The 26,430-nt window shown below is 44.8% G+C and overlaps 1 pseudogene; it reads left to right on the top strand.

The window, feature by feature from the left end:
• The window catches only part of LOC119462355 (glutamate receptor ionotropic, kainate 2-like), a 109,718-nt pseudogene that overhangs the window by 70,370 nt on the left and 12,918 nt on the right, over positions 1–26,430 (top strand).

Raw genomic sequence — 26,430 nt, 5'->3', positions numbered from 1 at the left:
TCGTGATTTTATATAGAAACTTAGTGTTTAGTGTTTGTTATTTCTACTATTGTGCGCCACATTACACCCACCAGCCGTTTATAAATGAAATGGCTGCATTCCTGCAACGCATGACGATACAAACCAGGGGCCGAATTCACAAAACTTTACTTTCGTAAGTACTAGTACTCTCTGCCCTTTACCAACCGCCTTCGCTAATAATATGTGCAGCATCAGGATTGGCTAAAATCTCGTCTTACGAACAATTTTAGCGGCAATAAGGTGTTGTGAATTCGGGTTCAAAAGATTAGGATTAGGACGCTTTAAGGTGATGATTCGGTTAACGGGCTGAGTAAAACAGAGTAATTTTTTCTAAATTCACTGTGGTGAAGAACCCTATCTGATCCAAACGAAACGCTTTTTCGTAGGGCCTTGTTTTGTCTCTATAATGTTTCATTCTCATGTTTACACAGATCACAATAGCTGGCGCGGTAGCTTGCACTCACTCAGTGTAAAGTACCGCCACTCCATAAAGTGGCGGTACTTGCGGTGCTTGCTACAATGTCACATGCATATGTCCGTAATTATCATCCTTTGTCAATGACTTCCTGATCCTACTTTCGCAAAAATGTAAAGTAAAATATGGCTACTGCAATTTTGTACCTGATGGGGTATTTTTCTTTTTGTTTGCGTATTAAGGTTAAAGATGCAAATTCTCGTTATATTTTGGCGCAATAAATCGCATTTGTTTATGAGCCAAGTTTGAGTGTGGGTTATGATGATCTACTTCGAAACTATTGCGCACAGAATTGAAAAACAATATTCCAGCCAGAATTGCGAACTTGTTTTTGTTATTGTGATTATTGAAACGAGAGCTCCTAAGTGTAAACCATGCGCCAACCTATTTTCAGGCCCAAAGAATTGGAATCGTCAACGAGTATCACAACTTCATTGTCACTACACTGGTAAGCACGTACGTCTGTGCCTTGGTTGAGACAGTATAGACCTTTTGATAAGTACTTCGAATTGTGTTTGCGTTTATATGCCTTTCGGCTTTCAGCAGCGGCAGATTTTATGCACATTTCTTACCTATTTCCTGTAGATTTACGTTTCAAGCGCCAAGGTCTCTTTTGAAAAAAGAAAGCTGTTCTTTAGGAGTCGTCCAAAAGATTTCTTTTTCCAGTGCGGCAGTATAGATCCTAACAAAATTTCTTACTTTCTACTTCAATGTAACTTGAGAACTTCGTGGTACCCGTTGACGTTCTTATTGAAAGACACAGTGTTCTAACTGTCAACGTTTTATCCGCACTGACTGCAGCGATGCAGGTTTCTGAATAGACTCTTCGCCCGCCCCACCCTTTCTTATGTGCCACAAATGTCTTTCGTAGATGCTTCCCTTTGGACTGAGGCACGTCAAATAGTGGCGATCAAATGACTCCTTGGATTCATTCATTCGTCATGCGGCAATGCACGCCTAAAGGCGCGATGACACGCACGCGATGCTCCAGCGACGGGAACACGTGACAACGACGAGCGACAGGCTAGGCCGTCACGGAGGGGTATCTGTCACCGCCCCGGTTTATGGCCAGCCAGAAAATTTCACTCGTCGCCGGAAAGTTCGTTCGGCGGCTTCAGCCAGTTACGCGGGTTTGCGTAACAACATGGGTGCCCCCACGCTATCCAGGCTGTGCGTTTCCACCTGATTTCGCTCTTATTGCTACTGCCTGTGCGTCGTGACAGCTGACAAACAAACGCTGAAATTAGCTTTCGCTTTGCCTCATCTAATGCTGAAAACAAAAAAGAAGTGTTGACGACGCTTTGTCTTCATTATTGTGATCGGCTGTATGTTTACGCACTCTTAGGCCTGAGACTCCACCGAGAGCCGTAAAAAATTCGCTTGCACTTAGCAGATCCCGCGACACCATTTGACGCTGGAGATGTGGAGCGATTTTCTGCTGGCGATGATAACATATAAAAACTATATCTAGCCCACACTGATTAAAATATTGGCCTCGCCGCAGGTTTGCAATTTTCTCTACTGGCGTCAGGTTATGTAACCGATTGTATTTATTTTTGCAAAAGAACTTTATCGCTACTTCTTTTCGCGATGTCGCGTGCATGTGGTTGTCTCTTACAGCAGGGTGGAACACAAGAGCCGCAGGCAGCGTTGGCAGCGTCTCAACCAGAGCAGCCCAGGCAATCTCGAGCTCGCGCCACCTGCTGTACACATTACATACATATATATACGTGCATACGTACATACATACATACATACATACATGCATGCATGCATACATACATACATACATACATACATACATACATACATACATACATACATACATACATACATACATACATACATACATACATACATACATACATACATACATACATACATACATACATACATACATACATACATACATACATACATACATACATACATACATACATACATACATACATACATACATACATACATACATACATACATACATACATACATACATACATACATACATACATACATACATACATACATACATACATACATACATACATACATACATACATACATACATACATACATACATACATACATACATACATACATACATACATACATACATACATACATACATACATACATACATACATACATACATACATACATACATACGTGCTCCTTTATTGCAGCAGCAGCATTTCGTGCCCGCATAAGCGAAAGACGCCTGTGGGCGGGGCACGATAAGCAGGAAGTGCTGGCTCACTGCTACAGAGATCGGAGTACGAACGCAGCAAAAGTAGCAGAGGGTTCAAGAAAACACCGCGCATAACAAATGTTTTACTGCATTAGTAACTAAAAAGCAACCATTATTTACTTCCCTCGCGAGTGCACGGGATGAAACCCGGGCCGTTTCGATGGGGGCGCAATGGGGGCGCATTTCGATGGGGGCGCATTTCGATGGGGGCGCATTTCGATGGGGGCGCAATGCAAGAACGCCGGTGTATCGGGTATTGGGTGCACAGTAAAGAACTACTATTCTGGAGTCCCACACTATACAGCCTGCCTCGTAATCATAGTGTGATTTTCGCGCGTAAAACTCCAGAAATAAACAAGTATTTTATTTAATACTTAGTCATCATTTTGCGAATGAATTAACATGATCTCTTTGGGCAACTTGTAAAAAGGTAATCACAATATTCCCGACATTTTTTATCGTAGTTAGTAGAATTAAGCGGAAACTAATAAAATTGCGTTTTTTTTTCAACGCTTTTGGCCTGGTATCTGACGTTTTGTGGCAATTGAAGTGAAATTACGAGGAAGTATAAGCTGTGAAAATAGGCGCTAACAAAAATAAACATCTGGAATGAAGGCGTTATTGCATGAGCAATCACGAGCAGTACTGTTTAGTAGGGTTGCATATATCCTGTTTAACAGCTTATCTACTATATCGTTTGGGCGCAGGAGCCGCAAACTGAAATTTCATATTGGAGCACAGACTGTCCCAGAGCCTTTAAAAACTAACCTATGCAATTTAATAGCTGTATTGAATTTAGGCGCACATAACTACGCTGCTAGTATGCCTAAACGTTTCATGATATTGTCAATCTGAGGAAACCGTAACGTTATATGGTCGTCATGATAAATTCAAATCTACTTAACCGAAAAGGAGAACGGTAGAAATACACGTGAACATCCTGAACACTCACTACTGCATAATTGTACGGACTAGCCCAAGTAATGAATAGTATGAGGATTTCTAAACTAACCAGGAAAGTTTTTCTTTTCTTCTTTTGTTTAATCCGTAGTTCGGCACAATAGACGTATACTCACTTATACTAACCACCCAATATGTTCGCAGGCTCTCCACTCAATCAAGCTCATTTGTTCTCACACTTAACTCGCATTTTTATGGCCGCCCACTTATAATCCCTGTTCCTCACTCGAGCTCATAATCTCTTCCATTAACACTTACCTGTACCCACTCACCTTCATACTTGCATCCACTCCCACTCACCGGCAGTCAGTCACGTTCATATATACTCACGCGACCTAAGAAAATGGTCAGTGACTTTCGTTCGTACTGACGTGGACCGGCCCTAGCTACTACTGATACTCGCAGTCGTTGATACTGACGTCCATTAATATCTTTTTTTTTTCACTCACGGGCGGTCTATGTCAAGCCTGTATAATGAGTTTGAAGTGAGTACGAGTCAGAGGAGGGCGGTTCTCGTGAGTGAGTATGCCGACAAATTGTTTAAATGTCTTTGAATGGCATTTAACCAATCAAGTCTAGAATTCGCATTTATTTATAAAGTATTTCTACTGCCAGAAAATATGATTACAATTAGTGCAGTGTCATCAGCATATTGAAATAATGTATCATTCGGTCGTAAGTGTGGTCAATATCACAACTGCTAGAAAGAAGGGGCACCAGAAGCGACATTTCATTCACTCCATATCCAAATGGCATAAGTTCACCATATATGTTACCTTGGAGACTACGTGCGAATAGTAAGGAACGTTATTGGAAAAATAGTTTCAGTAAGAAACATCGGACTCTAACACTTTCTCATTTGTGCAACGTGACGTTGTGTTCTGCGGTTTCATAAGCTCTTGTCCAATCAAGGAAAACCCCAAGCACAGTATGTTTTTGTTCAATATTTATCCATAAATAATCAATAATTCTTCAAGTAAATCATTCGTACTAAGATGATGGCTAAAACCATATTGGGTGGATCCTATCACAGCAAATCTATCGCAAATACGTATCATGTATTGCAAAAAAATTTCGTCACTATGTGCGTTAAGACTTTCCTTATTTTAATTCGTCTTAAATTAATTTTATGTACTGCGTCGGCTTAGTTATGCTTAGATCTTCCAAGCCATGTGAGATTACGCCAGTTTCGAAACATTGATTTCATATGAGCATAAGCGCCTTCAGCTGAAACCAAACTGTATACAGTGTCTCGTGGTCTTATTCGGTCATAACCTGCCGGTTTGTTAATGGAATTGCATTATTCTAATGCCACAGCTCACCTCCATTATTCGGTGGTACAATGACCGAATTTAGAAGTGTTGGGCTTATGTAATATACATCCGGAGTACCGGAAAATGCTGTTTTCGATTGGCTAGCGATAGCTGAAAGTTATCGTTGAAGTAGTTCGCCACCCGAAGGACCAATGCAGGCGCTAATATTTTCAGCAAACTGTCATCAAAATTTCCGCAAGGCTTTCCTGTCAACTCGCCTAGCAATCCACAGGTCATTCTTGCACTGCTATGACAGAAGATTTTTCAGCATAGCATTTTACTTTAGTTTTTTCCTATCTGTGCCGCAAGTGTAATGCGTGCAGCTCGATATTCTTGTTGTAGACCTGAAATCATCGTGGTACGTTCACAAAACCTCCATAGATGACCGTTTTCAATAAATATTTCACAATTGAATCATTTTTTCTGGAATGTCTAGGCTTTGATTTAATTTTCTACGTGACCAGTAAAAAGAACGTATTAAACTGATTTACCAATTGATTATATGTACTGAAGTGGTTAGTATTGTATATTGCGACCCATTCAAACTTATTAAATTTCTCATCTACACTTCTGTCAGCTCTAATGTGTCCCATGCAATTTAGTCTATTTTCAGTAGATGTAGCATATGCGACAAAGTCGTAGAATGAGGATCCGTCACATTTTTGTGCATTACTACTGCATATGTTTCAGAGTGTAAACATCTAGATGCTATTTGACCAATACAGGACAACGTGAGCCTCGAGGCTACATTTTCCTCACGGGTGAAATTTTGTTGGACAATATGCCTTCCATTTATTTCAAGTACATAATTGTTGTTTTATTCAAGACGAACCCCTAAATTTCCGTACTAAGCAGGAGTGGCAAAGATTTCCAAGGAAGAGCTGGAGGCATCCTGACAGATTTAACCATGCCTATATATAATGGAAAACTTAGACGAAATACTGTCACGAAGTGCTGAGCGAGCTCTCTATCGAATGTTCCGCATAAGCTAGACTTTATCGAATAAACAGAGACGTTAAGAAAGCTTCCGCCATTGACGTTCCGACGAGAGAAAACAAAAACGGTTTTTCGCTGTCCGGAAGTTTTGGCTGCCTTCGGATTTGCTACGCTAAGTTATCGAACTGCGCAGGACTTGCACACGGTGGACCTTTCGGATCTGCAGAACTCGGGAACCAACTTGACTGGTTTCCTGCTTCTGAAAACAGATCTCTGGCAGCAGGACATCGGTGCCGTACGTGAGAAGTACACTCAATCTGGCGTATACCCATTATTTCTCGCGCATCGGGTCTTCTGGAAGCAATTAAGGGTGAGTTCCTTAAGGCGCATTTTTTGTCTTAACTAGGGCTTGCTCACTCGTTTGCCCATTCAACAGGTAAAAATTAATGTTGCAAACAAAGCGGAGGAGATTTAAAATTAATTGTGCTCATTCGTATTTTTCTCCGTCATTCGTGTTAGTGAGAACAAAAAAAAATGTTGGAAGCAAGGCAATATTGGCCTCATGAAAAAAACAGGAAAATCGATGTGGTATGGGAGTATAAGCGATAAAAATTTTGTGCTGACTGCTCTACTCATTGATTAAAGTGATTAGACGAATTTGTTATTAAAAGCTAAACATTTAAAAGCGAGAAAGTACTGTATACTTAAGTCACCGCTCTGAAAGATTCAGTGTTAATGTGGCTAATTTTATTTATTAGGTGGGTATCTAAAGCTTGGTATAATTGAGCTGTTCTATTTAGCCTCCATTTTGATGACATGTCACCTGCACTGAGCCGCCGTTATAATTCCAGGTTAGAAGCAAACTGCTGCACAACCAGACACTCGAGACATGCGTGCGTTAAACTAATTTCAAATAGTAAATGAGCGCATGCTAGGTGCTTCGTCACCGGTGCACTACTTCATAAACCCCGCGTTTTCGTCCAGACAGACGCGGCTCTCACTCAAGACGCACTGAACATACTCGTGCGAGCCATCCAGAGCCTAGCGAAGGCCCGTACGCTGGATACGCCCCCCAGAGTCAGCTGCCGTGCCAACTCCGCGCCGAGCAACTGGCCGCACTCCGACAGGCTCAGTCGATGCTGTCAAGAAGGTAAGCTACAACCGGCACCCGCATTACTGTCAACAACGGTGACTATCAGCGAATGCAGCCGTGCTCATTGAAAAAGATAACAGCAGTGCCGACTTGCCTGATATGGCCACCCAGCTAAGAACCTGCAGACCCAAGAATTCGGGATGTGGAATTGGCATGTTTTTCACTATTTTTGATTATAGCTTTACATTAAGAAGGGCTAATATAAGCTTAATTGGTGCCATAACGAGCCCATGCTGCTATCTAAATGCTATACATTTTAACCCACTTAAGAGTGCTAAAAAAGACATTTGGCGTCTCTAAGCACTCGATTCTACCTTTTTACAGCCCATGTATCCTCATTACAAGCCATAATCTATGAGTGCACGAAAACAACACCTGTAGGCCAGACATTGTCTCCGCATGCAGCGATGATTGGGATACTAATAGTCGCACCGCCCGGCGTCTATGCACTTTCCTATCCGCTCTCTTTGCACATCCAATCATTAAAGACACACTGAGTCGTCGTCTTTTCAAAACTAAATTAGGCACATTCACATCCCTGTCAGAAAGTTTCCTCAATATTTGAAGTATACAGTGCGCATTTACTCTAACGGTGAAACAATTATTCCAGCTTCAGGGCTTTCTTCGGCGCTCGGAAGCGTACCAAATTTTCTGAAGCATATTTTTTTACACACTAAAACTTGATATCGCTCTACGTGTACAGCACGTACACTCGTCGCCTGTCACCTATTCGGCCGGAGATGTCTGCAGAAATAAACCACTTGCTTGTCTCAGTGCGCCGTTGTCCTTTCCACGACGTCATATGACGCGACACGTCGCAAGCTCTGTAGGAACCTTTTCTCGGGTCCAAGTCGCGGCCACTTACGCGTGCGTTGCCTCGCAGCAGCCGACACGGCCATTCGCCGCTGCCAGGCTTCGATATTGAACTCTTAGGCACGCAAATACCAGCATCAAGGAAAAGGCGGATGCTTTAGGACAAGCATTTCTGTAAACTAGGTACATTTGTCCTGACCCTCGTAGGCGCCTTATTATTAATTTTCTTGGAGGATCCTGGTATTAGTAGAAGTAATCAAGGCTGGTTCTTCCAGTGAATTAGGTGGGTGTTAGTATCATATATCCATGATCAGATGGGCCTCGCAAACCAGGACATGGCAGTTTGTGCGTATTCATTGCAATGTATTCTGATGTCCTTGCACATAATTGTTCAATTACTATTTTTATACTGGGATGCTATTAGGTTGAGCAGACTACAGTTTTTTACCAGGAATATTAGCGCGCAACTCCAACAGAAGTATACGTCGACATCCTTTCTTTCATCTTACCTTTGCAATATGTTCCATACTTGGTAAGCCGCGTGCTGCCCTGCTGCTTGACCAAGATACAAAGTGCAAGGAAAACACGGCGCCTGAAGAGTGGCCTCCATTCAAGCGACGAATTGTAATTAAATGCGAAAGCATCGTACATGCGCTATCGCGGTGGAAATGTGGAAATAGGTGAGAAGTTTCCTTCCTTGGACATGTAGAAAATGTTCATAGCGACATCACACATGGTACACGTATCACCAAAGAAAAAAAGATAAATCTGCTTCGCAGCACCTCTTTCGAATCTGCATAGTGAACGGGATCCTTGTCAATAAGGAGCTACGGAACGTATTCTTCATTATTACATGACTAAAAATAACAACTATTTTAAAGCTTCAGATTTTCTTACCTCGATGCTCAGTTTCGCGCAGATGGCGCCGTTCGCAGGCACAGAGCTTGGTGGCACATCTGAAGGTGCTTACATTGGTTGAAGCGCAAGTGATGACGCAACCGCTTCCAGAAATCAGACATAACCATTCGATGGCGGTGACTCAAAGCTTCGTTAACTGGTTCCCTGGAGCACCACCAGATGTTGCTGCTCCGTCAATCACGGCTGGCAAAATCCACCAATGGTGGCCAACGTCCTTCCATCGAACTCATTCCTTTTTTTTTCAATGCATCGTAACCATGCTGTCATCATTCAGTTGAGAACAGGTCGCCATTGCGATGACCATCGTCGTCATTTCGTTTCGTCGTTTTCATATAGTCGCCGTCATGCATTTCTTGTCATACCGTCGCCGTGATGTCGTCGTATCATTCCATCATCGTCATTACAGCTTCATCACTCGATTCTCGTCATGCTTTCAGCGTCACGCGATTTTTGTCACGTACGTCATCGTCGTTATACAACCGTCACCACGCCATCATTGTAATCTCAAGTCCTTGTGCCGTCTTCGTCATGCTACGATCGGTGTACCATCATCATAACTAGAGAATTGTCACTGCACCGGTGTCGTGCACTCCTCATTCGGCTCTCGTCTTGCCGTCGTCATCAAGTTTTCGACATCATACAGTAGTTGTCATACACTCGTCATCATCCCTTTGTCCTCGTGCCGTCGTCGTCACGCGATAGCCTTTGTGCCATAGTCATCGGTTCAGTATTGTCATTGCACCGTCCTTCTACACTCGTACTCATTCAGTTGTCATCACGCCATTTCACGCCGCCGTATTCATATAGTCGACGTCATACAGTCAACGTCCCGCCACCGTCCGCATGCATTCGTCGTCATCTCATTGTTTTCATATCCATCGTCGTCACGCTGTCATCTTTATACAATTGTCGTCAGTTCAGAGTATTCTTCTCATTGCCACGCCATGCCGTCATTGTGATGCAGCATTTTTCTGCGCCAGTCTATGCAGAGAAAGCCGGCGAGCACTAGATCATCGGAGAAGAGCACATCACTGTAAGCAGGGACGTTAAAGAACGTCCTTTATGTGGTCACGTAGTAGTGGCGGTGAAGAAAACAGTGACAACACCGTGAATGACGAAACGGACTTTTTATCGGGCGAACGTCGGCGATCGTCGAAATCTGATAAGCGGCGAAACGCGTCGGCTTTTACGTATAAGTCATCGAAGGTTCCAGAGTTGTCCCTGGTGCCCGCGTGTCTTCCAGAAAGTACTAGACAATTCCCGTCGCTCATACAGTCAGATTACATAAGCCTCGGTGACAACAGACAACGGATAGAAGCATCGATAACGTTCGAGAAACTTCCAAGCGCTCGGGCCGCTGCCGCGAAACCATCTCCCGATCAAGCTAACCATCTCCCCGCTGCTTCGCATCCACACATGGTTCCCTTTAGCGGGAGAAGGAGTAATTTTTTTGAATAAATATTTTTCGTGCTCCTTCTCCTACTTGCTCATAATTTTCATAAGAAAAAAGGACAGTTGGATAAAAAGCACAAAAACATTACCGCACACAAAGTTCGCTTAAAATAGCATGAATATTCACACTAAAGCACAAATATAAGTTTTTGCGTACTTGCAATTGAGGTTTCTCTTAAGTGCAGCATTCCAAGCACAAAACTCGCGTATTCGAACGCAAAGTCAGAGAGACATGGGAATACAGGTAAACATTGAAGACGGATATCTGTTATTAAAGAAAACGTCAAACCCAACAAGAATAAGAATAAACAAATGAAGGGAATCGCTATGACTTTGTAACATTTTGGTATTTATGATTCAATCAATAGTGTAGCTATTGTGCGTGCAATGATGTGTTACATTTTTTATGACCGACATGTTTTCTAAATGACTGTCGTCACCTATCCAAAGGCTGTAGCTTTGCCAAAATGCCTCGTACGGGGAGCGTCCAAATTTGTACTTCCGTGGAAAATTTTGCATAATAAACTTACTGCCTGGCTATCAAAAACTATGATTTACTCTCCTTTTAGCTACGCCGCACTAAGCACTTTATTGTGAATGATAAATTTCAATGAAGCCAGAGTAGGGCTTCGAACACGGTGACATGGTGAAGTCGTTTATTTTTATTATATGGCACATGAACCCGATAAAAACATAGAAGTAGTATATGTTGCATTAAAGGGACACCGTTCACCTCATATTACACTTACTTACAGAGCTTGTCAGAGAATAATAATAATCCTATCGAATAATAATCCTATCTTATTTTGTCTTCATTCATGCAAGAAATTGGTTCAAACTGTAAAAAGGAAAATTAGAGTTAGCAATTAATAAGAAATTGTTATGCACTTGGAACCTGCATATTACACAGCAAAAAATTTTCAGTAGTTAAATCAGTGATCGCACATCGCTTTGCTCGCTTCCTTGGCTACAGCACCTTCTTCAATCAAAATATAGTTGGCGCACACTTTAGGCAATTCCACAAAATGATCAACCCGGCGAAAACGGAACAATGCCTACAAAGCAAAAGTATAACATGCTTTCACTGCCTTCAAATGGTTCTGTAGCTCAGCCGGGCTATAGCCGCCAGGAGGGCGCATGCTATAAACAGAACACTGAATAGCCGAGCTGAATCCATAGCACTGTAAAATCCGCAGGCTAATGCGTCCCCTTCCCCGATAAGGCACAATTGAATTGCTGTGAGCGTAAACACAACAGGCTAATTTCCCGGAAGTGCAAACAAGCTCCGATTTAATCATTGCACTAAGCGTGCACCAGAACATCCGATAACCAAACGGATGACGAGTAAAATACTTGGTCAAAGTTTGTTTTTGATGCGACAGCGGATCAGATTCACCGACCAGCATATTAAGCAGGATCAACAGAGACAGCGAGAGAAGGTTATCCTGCACAGGCGCCCTAATAAGCACCCCGTACTTTTTCCTCTGCGCAACCAATTAACGATGGCGTGTACGTGGAACCAACTAACGATGTTATCTCAAGCTACACTTGCATTTGTGGAAGCTACACATGGTAGTGCGTGCGTTGACAAGAAACTCCGATGGCATAGAAACGCTGCCGGAGTATAATATCGGTTAATTTTATGCTGCCTGTCTTTCAGAGGACATGTTCTCGGACCGGAAGATTTTAAGCTCGCGCGCAGGTGATTAGGCAAAGTCATCTGCATATGTTAATGCTCATGAACTTTAATAGGACGACGCTGATGAGATGAGATAGCTTTAAAAATAAATACAGCATGCAAATATGGTAGCTCACTGGAAATTCGTAGCCCCCTATAGTAGATAGAGAAAAGAAGAGATTTAGTCGGCACTTCCGCATGGGAACCTTGCTGTAAGCGTCATTGTTCAGCACATTAGGACTATAATGAAATTTGGTTTTTCGATTTCTTCCGCGTGGGCTAATGTTATGCGTATGCATCATTCCACTTAAAATGAGGCCAATACAGGTTGGTGATTTCGCTATCATGCTCACTTTTATGACAGGCGCGCTTTTCGGGCCTGACTGGACCAATTTGGCTGGATGCTACGGGTCATCGAAGAAACCTGTCCCTGTACGTAGTGCAACTAAAGCGTGTGGGGCTGACGTCGGTAAGTGTGATGCTCGACTTCGAACACTGACATGGCTGATTTTAGACAGTGCATGCCAACAACGTGCAGGTATTGTCTTTGTCACAATAGTATAGAAGTATACCCGTCAATTGGCTTTTACTACAAGAAAAGATATGAGTGTAAGATAAATGCGAAAATACGTGTCATCGTTATTCGTGTATAGCCGCAATGTGCTGCTAGTATACGAGTACATGAATGTTGCCTGCTTTTCCAGAGGGATAATATCGCAACAATGAATACAAGACGAATGTTTCTTCATGTCATGAACATTTACCGCAATTTTTCTGGCAGTTATCTGCGCCACTGGGACACTAGGCAACGACAATCTGCATTGTTTGCTTGTGTACGTGTGCGGGTGTGTGCTTGTGGGGTTTGTGTGCGTTACGAGAATTTAGCATGCGTGCGTCCGCGCGCGCATGCATTGATATGAAGGTATAGCTTCCTTGTTATCAATAAGAAAAAATCAGGCAAGTTTGCACTCAGTCGCGCCAAGCTTAGGCATAGCGAAGCTTACTGGCTGCTACTGCTAGGTATGAACTTGGTTGCTGCTAGGTCTTAAATTGGTTTAACTTAACTACGCATGTAGGAAGGTATTCTCGAGCGATCATTTTCGGAGGTATCTTCCCTTTCGCGACATTTCGTGTGACTCGCGCTGGACGCGTGGGCGCCTACGAGCGACAGCGCTCCTGGCATGCCACAAACGCAGGCAGGCTAACCAAGTTTGGTACAGTGGCAATAACCCTGTCGCTTGCGACGCCGAACGCGTTGGCGACATTTCGCGTGACTAGCGCTGGACGCGTCGGCGCCTATACGAGCTACTGAGTTCCTGGCATGCCGCAAACGCAGGCAGGTTAACCAAGGTTGGCACAGTGCCAAGAACGCTGCTGCTTGCCGACGCTGAACGCGTTGGAGGCTAGCCGCTTGATATCAATCAGCCGGCTTCGCTGTGTCTTTAGCTTTGCGCGGCCTAGTGCAAGCTTTCGCTTTCTTTTTCTCAAGGCTCAGCGCGCAGCGGAGAGAAGAGAGGCAGGGGTCAGGAAAGCAGGGAGCTGGCGAGGAGGAGACCGTGTGCGCATGCACGCGGTCTCCTCCTTCTCTGGGGTGCTATGGTTACCACGGCTACGCACCACAAATTACGGCCAGCTTAAACAGTTTCCTTGTTAAAAGCAACCACGTTTCCTTTACTGCTTACGGTTGCAAGCGCACTCTATCACGCAATCGGAGCTTTGTTGCTCAATTGCGTTGCTCAATTGCAAAGAGTGCATCAATTCTCCTGGACGCAACAGTGTGGGTAAGTTCTTTGCTTAGTGGATGCTTTGACTTGAGGTGGGCTTAGTTGCATGTATGTATTGCTTATATCTATGCAATGTGGGAAGACTCTCTAAAATGACAAATCACTTCTCAAATATCCTAGACTCTTTCAAATGCATCCAAACATAAATACACTTACGCTCTGTATTCGAAAAACCATCACACAAAGGCTGCTATACCTAGACTTCAATTGAAACCATCCTACGATGACACAACGCGTCAGTTGAAAATAAATTATTAACTGGGTGGAGGGTTACTGCACGTTTGAATTGAAAAAGAAAAAAAAACGTTTTTGATGAACCAATTAAGCCCGGTCTCTGTCAAACGATTGCGTTTTTAGCATGCTTTGGGCGTGGTTATTTGTGCCACTAAATGTTGCACTATCTGTTGGGGGTGACCATACGTTGCAACCGGTACGTCGAGCTCAATTTCGTTAAGGACCAGTTGGAAACTGCTTGGAGCGCTGTGACCACATCTGGCGCTGCGACCACTGGTGCAACATCTCAAATGACAATGTCTGTGCATTATACCAGGGACACAACGTTTGAAAATGCTAGCTATCACGAAGGAAGAATGCAAGAATGCACCCTCTACTACAGTGCTACCGGACGGTATTGCATGGTACCACCGCTATCAATATACGACAGGTACCGGTGTTACCAAGGTGTTGGCTACTGTGTTAGATTGCAAATCTTCGGCATCAGCCCATGAAAATGGTTAATGCTCACGAGAGGTCGGGGTTATTTCTAAAAGTATGCAAAACGACTTTAAAAGTGATCCTGCATGAGCTGGGAAAAATATGCTTGATCCCTCTTTCATATAAATTGGTAGAACACCAAGTAAAACGTGTCTTCAAGGAAGCTGTCGCATGATTGCTTGGTAAAATCACGATCTGCTGTAGCGAAAGGCATCGGATTTGCGGGCCGACGACCGTGTTGCAGGTTTTCTTGGCGAGCGGCATCCAGCTGCCGAGTCGCTTCGGCGACGGTACCAGCATTTGGTCCGTATAGTTTCTTGGGCAGCCAGTTGAGTGGCTATGCGCTCGGCTTTAGGAAAGCGAGTGGAAGATTTCACAGCGTGTGCCACGAGCGAGCGAAGGCGTTTTGCTTCACGCTGGCGTGTCTCTCGTCGTGCCAAAGCGACATTCGCACGTCGACGCCGCTGATTTTCTGCGCCGCTCAGCGCAGCAGTTTTCTTAGTTGCTGGCATCGCAAGCGAAGCAGTAGGCGGTGTGTAAGCAATGCTGATGCATGTTTCAGCTGCATTCCGTAGGCGACGAGGGGCCACAGGCTAATACGACGCGCAAGACAAAGCATGTGCGGAAAGTGCCAACACCAAGCTATGCCACGTTGGATCCTCCGTTGCGCTGTGATTACCGTAGCGCTCCCTGTCGGTGCTCGTTAGTGCTACGATGCAGCACTTAGCTTCACCGCTCCTAGATGACAGCGCCATCGCTGTCAACAAAAGTCCCAGGTGTCCTTAGCTATCGCCTTAGAGACGCGAAGGCGAAATCCTTGTAAAGCCAACTGTAATTCACATGAATCAGCCTTATTCCTCCTTAATCCACCCTAATCCACCCTAATCCACGTAATTCTCCTTTATACACCTTAAACGACCTTAATTTACCCTAATGGTCCTTAATACACCTTAATCCATCTTAATCGACGTTATTCTCCCTAACCCACACTAATCCACCTTAATTTACCTTAATCCACCCTTATGCACCCTAATCTTCGTTCATACACCTTAATGCACCATAATCCACTTCAATCCTCCTTAATACAACTTAATTCACCTTAATCGAGCTTAATTCAGCCTAATCCCCCTAATAAGCTCTAATGCACCTTAATCCAATCACTAATAAATCATTAATTACTTGGTTCAGCATTAAGCATCTATTATACACATGATCTGCACATGATCAAAGGCTTTCACCTTAAAACAGATTTTACTCGTTGGAGCCGAACGTCACATCCGCTACATCTTGTAATGGGAAGTTCATCCCGGACCCCGGCATAAAACACTTTCGTGTGAAAAAAAAAGACATTCTAAAGTGGCTTCATTGGCAAAACCATCTTAAACACTAATGAAACGTCAAACTACAGAAGTTTCGGTTCACTGCGTCCCTAAATATGCCGACTCTTAAAGAAGAAAGGTCACGAACATACAGACTTTTTAAATAACCTCTTCCTGCCAATGAAAGACTCTCCCGCACGAATTTAAAATGTTTAAGACTAACGGTCCGTCAATGTACACTGGGGAAACAAAAAAATGTTAACGATAGAATATGACATTAGAGAACCATGGCAAAACTTACGGTGCCGTCGCCGACAATTGTGAAAATGACTACCACGAAATTGCTTTCAATGAAACAGAAATATCGCGAACAGACCGCAGCCCTCAAACATGGCTCCTACTACATGCCACACGACATCAATCGTTTGAACAGCTACGTTTCCATTGTGCATTCGCTTACGTTCTGCACAAACGCGAGAAAGAGTAGAGAAATATGTGATGCATAGCACTAGTCTTCCCTTCAGCTTCCCGCCGCTTTTAATCCACGCAATTATTCAAAGCTTTCGCTTTCCCTGCCCCTGAAACATAACAGCAAAAGTACCGTACCAGACGATATTCTTTGCTGCATTCAACGCCAAAATAGCACTCCAGGAACTAAGGTGCAAATTATCCAATAATGCAAGAATGTGTGGCTCGATGGGAAGAAAAATCGTAGTTAATGTACAAGGGAAGACGCGAGCGCGGGGCTCATCTGGGGGAAATGGCGAAAACCAAGCGCATTTGTGAAACAGTGCAGGGGCGGTGCATGTCACGTGTCCTTTGCTGCTAAACTACCACGGCCACCACTTTGCTTTGCCTGCAGCCGGTATACGCCCATTTGGCTGGGCGACCACACGTCTTGAGCCTCGGATGCAATTCACGTGATTTAAAGCAGAAAAGTTGCACTTGACTTGCGAGCCATCCTATTCCTAAGAGCATGAAATTGATCAAACTTGCAGAACATTCTAGGTGACATCAAGCCCTGGTTTCCAGCCGGAAACATCGCGCTCGGATGTTATCGCACGACAGACCGAAACACATTGATTTCGTAGATGGACCGTGGGGTATGACTCAACGAAACGAGTACAAGTCACGCCACAGTTTGTTTTCGGCACAGCTGTGCACCGTAGAATTAGTGATGTTTGTCTACATCACACTCAGTCTGTCGAGTTGCCGGAAGATACGATACACCGTGTAAAGGTACCACTCGTGAATCAAAAACGTGAACATTTATGTTTATATACCCTAAATCATTCGAAGTTATCGCTCCTTTCTTCCGAACTACCAGTGAGGGAGTGACATTAGCATATATAAGCATGCAAAGACAGAACATTTTGCAGTTGCCGTTCCGAGTTGGAATGCGCGCGCGAGACGCAGCACGGCGACATTGTTTGGCGTGTCCAAGAATACCGTCTCCTAAAGAAAATAGCTCTGCTACTGCTTATTTCCATTCTACGCCACCGCGGTAGAAGTGAGTGCAAGGTCGATCCACATAGGTCGCGAAGCTTCGGACGCAAAGCGGTTCAGAACCAATTGTCACCAACATCAGCAAGGTTGGTTATTGGAGCATCGACTGAAGTGCGACTAAGCTAGGAGGGAACAAACACTGAAAATAAAAAAGCATTTTTATTATTATTTAGGCGAAGCACAATGTGATTAATTCATCGAAAAAAATCCTAATCAATTTTATATGTGCTTGGCGAAGAAAGAAAATACATCTCTATTTTCCTCTATCCTTAACAATAAATACCTCTTCTATAAGAGCCCACTAAGAAAAGGAGTCAATGGCACCGTTATCGCTTGCAATACTATGCAGCCCTTGAATTGTGCAGAAAGGCGCGCTCGCAAGTTCACCTGTTACAAAACGCCCGCTCATACGTTGTGATGTTTTGATTGCAACGGTTGCCTGAATTCTGCTGGTGAGGGAGGTTTCACCGTTTCTTAGTAGTTGGTTAAGCGTGCCATACAATTGTTTACTTTGACTGTTTTCGTGCGGCTACGCTGGCTTGGCGTCTGATGATACAACTAGTACTCTACACCGAAAGCTTTCGTCGGCCTGCAAAGAAACGATGTTCGTGCAGGCAGCTTCGTGTGCAGATTCCGAGATCTGTACGACTGACCTTTTACGGCATCGCTTTCCACGCTGAATGCTCGAAACGCCCATCGAGTGCCAATTGCGGGGCTTCTGAAAATAAAACTCTAAAGGCCGGCCACCGAAACAAATTTCGCGCCTTTGAGAACAAAAATGACGTCATTTCCGATTTTAACGGATATTGCATCACATTATTTTTTCTTCCGCCGGAAGCGTATCCTCGTCACACAAATGGCGCTAAGCCCCGTGAACCGCCGATGAACCATGGCATGTTTTGACCGTACGGGCTTCTATAGAGCTTCGCTACTAGGTACCTTAACCTCGGTGTGTGTACTGAAGTGATTTTTAAATCTCACGAGTGACCGTGGACGAAATTAAGTGTTTCTCCGATGGATGGTGGGGGGGGGGGGGGTAGGGGCAGGTTATTGACGTGGTATTAAACGGCACGATTCCACTCCTCCACTCCTCACCTTCCACTGGGGAGGAGGACATCGGGGGGTAGCCAGGGGACGAGAACATTGAGGCACCCTACATGAGCCACGCGTTCGCGTGTTCCTTCTAACAGTGGACACACCTGTACATTTACACCTGTTAGGCTTCTATCCAAACCTGGAGATAGAACAAGCGCTTCCATTGCCTAGCCTAAATCTCGAAGCCACGTACAGTCAACCACAAAAGTATGCGGACCACGCGAGCGCGTGGCCAAGAGCCTCTTCGCGACACTTCCGCTACGTCACCAGCGATTGACAGCAGCGCTACGTTGAAGACGCATCCCTCCTTAAATCTATGGCCTGTCTATTTTCGCACTGTGCGCAAATATTTTCTACCTATCTCTTTCAACGTGACGCGCTCTTTGTTAGCCAGGGCTACTTGCTTATATTTTGAGAGCAGAATATCAGTACAAGTAATCAGACAGCGTATTCTTCGGCTGTTATCAGTTCTATTTTCGCGTAGCCACGCTGTTTTTTTTTTTCGTGAGTGCGTGAGTGAGCGGTGAAGCAGCCATGGGACACAGATGCTTAGTCAGTAGGCAGAATTTTCCCGCTCCTCCCCCATCGCTAAGTGACAGTAGCGGCCGGGATTTGATCGCCTGCGCCCAGGTTTTGCTGCGCAAAGCCCGGACCACCGCGCTGCTATAGTGGTTACATTTAGAAAAATAAGAAATAATCGGGTGCGATGACTCTTTTTATAACCCTTTGCGACACGGCGTCCTCGTTTGGGGACTCGAACTTCGGAGGCGCGTCCCACGCCACGTGTTTCTTCAAATGACCTAAAACTCAGTGTGCACATTCGTGTCCGCTTCCTGATGGGACAACTAGCGGTCAGTTAACTTCATTGTCCTGCGTATTGCTGCAGATGATCACTTTGCTGGAGACACTACCATGTTAGACAATCGTTCGACGTGCCGCGTTCCAAGACCAACGTCAAGAGTATTTTTTTTCTCCGGTCGACACGAATACAACCGAAAAAGCAAGTGTGCATGCGTTTCGGGCCTAATAGTTGATTCTTTTTATGCAAGCATTGAAGCTGACGGATTTCAGAATAATTAGATAATGAGTTATACGCTAATAAATTTTTTTTTACTGAAACTCGCACAAAACAGCACATTGCTTCGTCTTCTTTCTTGGAATGTAATAGTGAGCGTCTTGAAATGATGCCATGCGCATTTGACGCATTTGCAGACAGTGCATCATAATTCGTGTCTGAAGGGGATGAAATGTCACAAGACATTTACAGAAGTGTCATGAAACATAGGTCTCTCAATGATCTAGTAGGAAGTGATCTAGTAGTAGTAGTAGTAGTAGGAAGTGAAATGTCACTTCTGTAAATGTCACAAGACATTTACAGAAGTGTCATGAAACATAGGTCTCTCAATGATCTAGTAGGAAGTGAAATGTCCGCCGTTTTCTAGCACCTTATTGATGCGTGTGGGCATCGACTCGTACAAAGATTCAGTAATCTCCGGTCGACCACGCAGGCTTTCCCATTCTTGTGCGATCGCTTGCCACAGCGTATCGGCCGTGCGGCCGCGGTTGGCTCGTGTGGACAGCCGTTTCTTCAACATGCCCCAGACATTTTCTATGGGATTCAAGTCGGCGCCACATGGAGGACACTCAAGCTGGCAAACAGCATGTTCTTCTAGCAATGACTGGACGATACGTGCTTTATGGATCGGGCTGCGGTCATGTTGAAAAAAATAGCAGCCGTCGCTGAAGGGACCGTCCAGCGCATACGGAACGAGGTGTCTAGTGATGACGTCGCAGTACCGTGACGCAGTGAAGGGCCCTTCCAGACGCACAAGGGGACCAAGGCCATCTTTGCTGATTGCTCCCCACACGCTCACGGAACACCGTCCACTGGATAGAACACTCTGTGTGTAATTAGGCAGATATCTGCAAGAAATAGCATACAATTGGGTTCCAGCGGCGCGTCTAAAAATGTTGTGATTCCTCTTGCGTATGAACTTTATAATGCTGTTATAGAGTTGCAATAGAAAACGTGCAAACATCATTAGATAGTACTGAAAGACCCACTGGCAGCTTTTAATTAGCTTCAGAGTAAGTAGTACTATGAAACAATCGTTAATGTTTTCAACATAATACCACTACAGAAAAATCTTGTAATGTCCAAAAGCTCATTTTACGTGAAACATGTTGTGATGCAGAATTAGCTTCGTGAATTAACTGCCAATACACTGTAAACACACCTGCAGTTTAGTGGACGCCAAACCCGCTTCCGTTGGTCCCAGCGCGTGGAAAAAGTTGACTCGTCGCTAAAGATGACATCGCCCCATTTCTCTGTTGCCCAATCTTTCATTGCTGTAGCGAACATGAGTCGTTCTTGTAGCTGGCTGTCTGAGAGGCAGGGCTTCTGTGCTGCTACGAAAGACTGCAGGCCAAGCTCACTCAGCCTTCTTCTTACAGTCTCAGACGATACCGTGAGCGAGAGCGCTTCTCGGATATCCTCTGCACTTTGAAAAGGATCAGCCACGATGGCGGCCGTAATCAGGCGGTCCTCTTCCTCAGTCGTGGCCCTTGGACGCCCACTGCGCTCCATATCTGTGAATCTGTCATCGTCGCGGAAAGCTTGAATAATCCTATTCACGGCAGTCCGGCTCCTGTTGGTTCGGCGGCAGATTTCGCGCTGAGGTATTCCCTCTATAAATAAACGCACAATGTGCCTTCTTTCGTCAAGTGGAACACGCAGCGGCATCTTTCCAAATAGGCAATCACCATGTGGCCTGAAGCAAGTCTACTACGTTTTCAGCGACTGATGCGAAGATGCGCCTATGTGTGAAAGAAAATTTTCTATGCATCCGCTTTTTCTTTATTTTTGATGACAGTGAAACACCTCCCTACCCTTTCTCTCAAGACGCAGAAGCAGCAACACTCATTGGACCAAGATGCTGCCAACCAAAGTGCACCAGTAAACGTCGCGTAAAAAAATTGTCGCAGCGCTTCGTGAAACTTATCTACCCACTGGCACACCAGTCGACAAAGGTTGCAGTGATTGCTCCGATACTGCTATCAAGCCAGATATGTGGCGGTCTTATCGCAGACAGCGCTCTGCGTCAACACAACGAACTAACAATGTCATGCACGGGAATAAAAAATTAACAGGCAGGCGAGTACCAAGAGGGCTCATATCCGGGAGAGCGCCCCTGTCGCCGCTAGGTGGCGTACCGCTAGGTGGCGCGGATAGGCAGTCTGGCACGCGCTCGCGTGGTCCGCAAACTTTTGTGGTTGACTGTACATACCCTGCTTTCGATATCAGATACAAAAAAGGCCCTCTTCAGGATATGTACACCCGTGAGCAAAAGTATACGGACCAGGGGTTGCGCGAAAAAGCTGAATTTTTCCTCTGCCTATGAACGCAACTTGAAATTGAGGACTGCAGTCCAAACTTGGCATTGCGATCTTTTTAGTGTACTCATCAATTCCAGTTTATGCTTGTTAATAATGAATAAATTCACTTTTTTCGCCGACCCTATGGTCCGTATGCTTTTGCTCACGGGTGTACTTTGTGGCGCGCCGGAACATCCTTATCAATTGTCCACAATTTGACACAACCTGGGCGGGCACGCCGTGCCTATCTTGGCTTCCTAAATGGGCGCACCTATCTGCAAAAAAATTACTCGAACCCAAGTGCTGTTCTTGTAAGCAAAGAGAAGCTGTTAAAATCTTGCGCGATTTTCTTACCGACAGAGTTGTCATTAGTTCTTTGCGAAGAGTGCTATTTTTCTGACGTAATTTGTATGACACGGTAGTTCAACGCAATCTTCCAAAACAACCTTCAAAAACTTCAAAACAATCTTCCAGGTTCATTGACGTTTTTCTTGCTTTGGTGTGACGTTATCTTTTGTAGCAATAGCTACATTACGCCAGGTTTTCGCCTCTTCACCGTCGCCGCACTTGGAGCCGTGGCCGCACTGTGACGTCACACCACGGTCCTCTATTCTCAAGCAGCTAGGCTCGTCGCGGTCGCCGCGCGGCCACCGCTGCCACCGGTCCTGCCGTTGGTTGACCACAACGTCTCTCCTTTCTTAGTCTAGTGGGAAACCACTAAGTTTAATACTTAGTGGTTTCCCACTAGACAACATGTAACTACAATGTTACTATAACTACAATGTAACTATAACAACATGTCCAACTACAAGCCTAAGCGCAGCCGGGGGTCTGTAGCTATCGCTACTCGACTAGGTTTAACCAGAGCTTAACCACAGCCAATTTTTTTTATAATATCAGGATAACGCTTTTCTGCGTTAGCGACAAGTGATACGTCTTGCTGTGATCTTAACCATTTTAGCATGAGTAGAAACGAATCATGCTGGCCACAGGAAAAGTGCTCACTATGGTATACGCATTACACATATATATTCGCACATTGCTGCCATGTTCTCAGTGCATATTGAGCCTTTAATGTTAAGGGATTGTGAAAGGTTTTGACTATAATTTCCGCATTGATAATTTCCTGCCGTTGAGTGTTTAATTTTCTTCATCAACAGGGTTTTCAGTTTTAAGCTTTACAGAATTTTTAAAAATCGCCTGTGGCAGATAGCATAGTTCTTATTGTTGAGCTGGGTTATTCGAAGAGGTGGACATTTGTAGCACGGAAAATCGAAACACATATTCAACTAATTAAAAAAATTCACTAATTAACATCTCACTCAATTACTTTACGACACATATTGCAATTTACAAATTCATAAATTCAATATGTAAATTGTAAATTGTAATATGTGTCGTAAACTGATTAACTAAGATGTTCATTAGTAAATTTTTGTTAATTTGTTTTGATTCTTCGCTCTACTAATGTCCGCCTCTTTGAATAACCCAGCTCAATGATAAGAATTATGCTACCTGCCACAAGCGATTTTTGAAAATTCCGTACAGCTTCATTTTGAACACCCGGTAAGGCCGTTTCACCTGGCGCGATTTTCACACAGCGACACAGCGAATTCCGTCGCTCAGCGACCGCCGCGACTTCGCAGGCCCTCCGCAACGGGGTTCCAACATGGTGGTAACTCCGTCGCTGAGTCGCAGCGATCGGCGCGATGTGGGCGGAGCAACGTGAGGTAACAGCAAGCGCCGTCTAAATAGGCACTTTCCTGTTTTACCGCGTGTTGGAAGCTCAGCGGAGCAATGTCGCGCACCAGTTTCAATGATGTTTTAACAGAGCGTACCCACCAGCGCCGGTGGCTCAGGAGCTTCATGAAGAATTTTTTTTAACACGAAAGTGTTTTATGCCGGGGTTCACCAAGACTTCACTGACGTATTTCCGTCACGGAAATACGTCATAGAACATAATACAAAGAAAGAAACCAGAAGAAAAAGTTCCACAAACATGCAAAATTTGGAAATCGAACCCACGACCTCTCGGTCCGCGACGATAGATCGCCGAGCGTTTAACCCATTGCGCCACAAACGCATTTGCAGAGAGCTACACAGACGCGCCTTATATATCTAACACTCCTCCGTGTACCCGCGCTCTTGCTCGGGGCGGTGCCGCCGCCTACGAGCAGAAAAAGTTGTCGCAGTTTCACCTGAAAGGCGTAGCATCAATTGCGATAGCAAATTTGTAGAGAGCTATATGGAGTAATGATATTAGCTTTATCAGCTGTATAAACTTGGACATGCAGCAGCACCGGCAACACGCAGAACTGTTGTCGACGCCGTCGGCGTTTTGTCCGCGTTCGGTCAAAATGCGTGCGGCGTTGGTGACTGTTGCCGGAGCCTCTGATATAAATAGGCACTTGGTGCCGCAGCTAAACGTCGCCTCCCCTCCCCCCCCCCTCCCCCCCCCTCCCCCACGGCTTCTCGCGCGTCGGTAGAAGGCGCGTTTGCTCTACATATATGGTGATTGTAAAGGAGGAAAGAGACGCCTACTTCTGCAGCCCTTAAGGGAGCACGGCGCAGAACGCGCGTTTGTTCTCCGCCGTGCGTTCATTCCCCGTAAAAGCGCGCGCCCCTCGAACTCTTTCACTCGCACATACAGCGTTCGGCGCGCGGCGCCGATTTCATCTCCATTGACGTCATACGGAACCTCACGGCGACGGCGACGGAGACGGCTACGGCGACGGCGACGGCGACGGCAGAAATCTGCTTTTGAGTGTCCATATAATTGCTATCGCAATAAAAGAGAAGTACTGCATTATGACACTAACGCGCACCGACAGTGAACGCTTCGGTGGTCTCAGCACTACGACGCCTCGATGCCAGCATTCGAAGGGACGCTGGCATCAAGAAGCACTACCAACGCCACCTAGGTGGCGTTCACCGTACTCAGCACAGCGGAGCGTGGCCTCCGCAATTAGCTCTGAAAATGTTTCTGAAGTTGATCGCGGAGGCTGCAATTACGACGCGCTGTACGCGCTGATTTGACTCGGTGACGTTTCAGTTACGTGCTTTGTCTTGCGCGTTGTATTAGTGTGTCAGTTACGTGCTTCGTCTTTCGCGTTGTGCTAGCGTGTGCAGCGTAGTGCAGCTTCCATGTGCACGACGGTTGCTCATGGTCATCGACGTTGGTAGTCGTGATGGAGGAGACGTGCCACCAGGCGTCAGCGTGGGTGCATCAACGCCTAAGGGCGCTTTAGCCACAAAACACCAATAGACATTATATATCAATGTGCAATAAACATTACACTACTTCTGTGAAGACACGTTTCACTTTCGTGTTCTATACCGATTCCTATATAAGAGGGATCAACCACAATTTTCTGTCCTTCCCCTCATGCACAGCGTGAACGCCCCTGGCGTTTTTTCTCCAGCTCGCAAAATTCATTTAAAAGGAGAAGCTGCATGCTATCCAGGTCGGGAGCTGACGCCGCCTTCAACATACGGCACGTACCCTCACGATCGTCGCCGTCGTCAACGTCTTCATTGCTACAAATTGTGCCAGGCACTTGCACACTTAATAGTAGCTTCTTCTTTCGGAGAGGCCAATACTCCTGCAGGAGAATAGTTGTGGCTTCCATCGTACCGCAACAACACAACTAGAGTGTACAAAACAAAACCACCCCACCACGCCGCACGCTTATGCGGTTTGTGCAGCATTTTCACTAGCCGCAACTGCGGACTAAGCGATCGCAGTCTCAACGCGTTTAAAGGCTAAAAAATTGTGTGCTATTCTATATTCAAAGAAATAATATGAAATTGTAATATTTGACTAGTTTCCATGTTGTTTTATTTAACGATGCAGGCATGGATACTTTGTGAGCAGGGAGAAACCTTGGGCGTCGCTGCGACGGAAATCGAGCGGTCAAAGACGCATGTGAAAGCTGCCAGCGAAAATCGCTCTGCGACGTGCGCGGACAGAACGATTTTTTTTTTCGCCCCAATCGCGCCATGTGAAACAGCCTATATACGGAGTTTTGGGATCGCGCATCGCCAGTCATTTCAACCCTGAGGAATTAGCTACATCGTCTCTTGAATGTCCAGCTAGTAAACCTTACTTGTCTTATTTGCTTTAGTTTGCTTGTCATTCAACTCTCCAGGTTGTGATTTCAGACTGGAGCTATCGGAAACGATTTAAAAATGGCTAGATGCATGAATACTTTTTAACTTAAGCTTCTTAGTCAGTTTTGCATGGTTGCGGCGTAAAGAAAAAAATTTGTTTTGGATTCCGTTGTGCTCCTTAGTCGCTCATTCTTCGGCGTTATAAATTCATTTCTACACTTTGCAACGTGGCAATTACGCAGATAAAAAAAATTCTCGCCTATGTTGTTACCCTAACAAAGAATACATTTGCGCATTTTCATCGTTGTTGAATAAAAGAATTTTGCTTGCCTTAAATGCGCAGATAAAGTACGCATTTTTCCTATCGTTCACTTGTGCACGTTTATTTGTCTTTGTCTTATGCATGTTTTGCCAGGTCGGAACCTGGAGTGCGTCGTCTGGGCTCAACATCACTCACGCGGAAAAGATGTTCCAGGAAGAAATACTTAATGTATTGAAGAACAAGACGTTGAGAATTACGACAATATTGGTGAGCCTTTTTCCGATATTCAATGACAGAT

Source organism: Dermacentor silvarum, chromosome 8 (genome assembly GCF_013339745.2).
Source record: "Dermacentor silvarum isolate Dsil-2018 chromosome 8, BIME_Dsil_1.4, whole genome shotgun sequence".
NCBI lineage: Eukaryota > Metazoa > Arthropoda > Arachnida > Ixodida > Ixodidae > Dermacentor > Dermacentor silvarum.
Note: the sequence above shows the minus strand (reverse complement) of the source record. Positions and strands in the feature narration are given on the sequence as shown.